Below are 2,385 nucleotides of genomic sequence, written 5' to 3' on the forward strand. Positions count from 1 at the left end.
CCACATAAAACAGATAGTTGGAAAAGCAGACACCAGGCTCAGATTCATCGGAAGAATCTCAAGGAAATGTCGCTCATCCACGAAAGAAGTGGCTTATAAGGTGCATGCTCGCTCCATTCGTGAGTATTGTTGATCTATCTGGGATCCCTATAGTCCGCCTTTGTAGCGTAGCGATAGCGTTTCCGCCTACCACGCAAGGGGCCCTGGTTCGATTCCCAGCAGGGGAGTGGGTGTTGTGTGTCCTTCATCATCATTGACCCGCAAGGCGCCGAAGAGGCATCAACTAAAAAGGACTTGCAATACGGCGGCCGAACTTTGCCGCTTGGGACCTCCCGGCCAACAGTGCCATACGATAATTTCCATTTTGGGATCCCTATCAGGTAGGACATATGGAGGATATGGAGAAGATCCCTCGAAGAGCGGCGCGCTTCGTCACGGGATCGTTTAGCTGGCGAGAGAGCGTTACGGAGATGCTAAACAAACTCCACTGGCGGACGTTACAAGAGAGACGTTGCGCATCAAGGAGACATTTGCTATTAAAATTTCGGGACAGCAGTTTTCAGGAGGAGTCGGACAACATATTACTTCCCCACATACATCTCGCGTATTGATCACGAGGAGGAAATTCGAGAAATTAGAGAGCCAATACAGAGGCTTACCGACAGTCATTCTTCCCACGTTTTATTTGCGAGTGAAACAGTGTTGGAGGGATCAGATAGTTTTACCGCAAGTACCCTCCGCCATACACCATTAGGTGGCTTGCAGAGTATGACGTAGATGTACATATCTCATTATATGCGCGGAAGTGGCAGATCGTACACCACAGATAAGTGGGCGTGAGCCCAGACGTATCAACACAAACTGTTGCGAACCGATTGTTAGCTGTGGTAATATGGGCACGAACTTCTCTAGCCCATCTTCCACTCACGCCACAGCATCAACGTGCACTGCTCGACTGGATCACATGGAAGATGGAATGACGCTCCGTGGTCTTCAGCGATGAAAGCAGATTCTGCCTGCAAGCAAGATAGCCGTTTGCAATTACCACGTAACTTGGTGGGGGCTGTCACGAGGAGTGCATTCGTCCAAGACACATTGGCCCTACTCAAGGCCTTATGGTTTGGTGTGAGAGAAGCTGCAACACTCGTTCACCTTTGGTGTTAATGGTGGGGACGCTAACCAGTGGCGGGTATGAGCAAAATGTTGTTAGAGCCGTCCTCTTGCCCTCCTTGCAGCAAAAAAGGTGATGCGTTGTTCCAATTCCTTAATGATTTCATAGAATCACTTATGAGGCTTTATTTTTTTAAATTTGAGATAGCTTCAGACAATGAGTGCATTTTCAGCAAAAGAAACAAACAGTTTTCAAACCAAGTTTGGAATGCGTTTGAAAATGAACCATTGCAATATGTGCGTCTTTACAGTTTTGACTTATGGCATTATGAAACGGCCGTTTAGTGCAAAAACCATTTCAAATATTGAGGTTTTCTTAGTGAGGGAAAGAGTGTTTTTCATTAGGGCAATTACAAAAGTAGTCAACATAATTACAATTGTAATGTGACTGAGATGGCAGTAATCAGACTCTTTTCTTTCTTTTTTTTTTTTTTTTTAGCACTCCGTCTTAAGGCCACGAGTGGCCTACCGGGACCAATCGACCGCCGTGTCATCCTCCGTGGAGGATGCGGATAGGAGGGCCATGGGGTCAGCACACCGCTCTCCCAGTCGTTGGTATTCTTGACCGAAGCCGCTACTATTCGGTCGAGTAGCTCCTCAACTGGCTTCACGAGGCTGAGTGCACCCCGAAAAATGGCAACAGCGCATGGCGGCCTGCATGGTCACCCATCCAAGTGCCGACCACGCCCGACAGCGCTTAACTGCGGTGATCTCACAGGAACCGGTGTATCCACTGTGGCAAGGCCGTTGCCAATCAGACATTTAGCAGAACGAATTTATGGCAGAATGAAAGTAGACGTTCTCTTCTGGGTTGTAAGAAGTAGAAAAGACTGAAATGCCGACCTAGTAAAAGAGAGATAGATGAAAGCGTTGCATTGTATCCCCTCTTAAAAATTGTTACAATAGAAAAGATAAAAATTTCCTGCTATGACACATTTCTGTGTCCGACACACTAACCGAACAAGTTGTTGTTTGCAGAAGGCTACGTTTAATGAACCGCCAAGGTAAATTGGAGCAAATTGCAATCGATTCTTATTTGAATAACCACGTGGAGGCTTGTTTACCTCTTGACGTCTACAGCTGTCTCGTGGTTCCTATTGAATTTCTTTTCCGTAGGCAGTGGCTTCTAACCCGATTTGAAGCAGTTAAGATTGGAGTGCCTGTCAGAACGCTACCAAGACGCTACAGTAATGTCTCCCGTCATTTATTAATCCA

General features: G+C 46.6%; 1 pseudogene; it reads right to left on the minus strand.

The window, feature by feature from the left end:
• Positions 1–1,804: 1,804 nt before the first annotated feature.
• LOC126206839 (5S ribosomal RNA) lies at positions 1,805–1,922 on the minus strand (annotated as a pseudogene).
• Between the last annotated feature and the right edge of the window lie 463 nt (positions 1,923–2,385).

This window comes from Schistocerca nitens, chromosome 1, assembly GCF_023898315.1.
Source record: "Schistocerca nitens isolate TAMUIC-IGC-003100 chromosome 1, iqSchNite1.1, whole genome shotgun sequence".
NCBI classification, from domain to species: Eukaryota; Metazoa; Arthropoda; class Insecta; order Orthoptera; family Acrididae; genus Schistocerca; species Schistocerca nitens.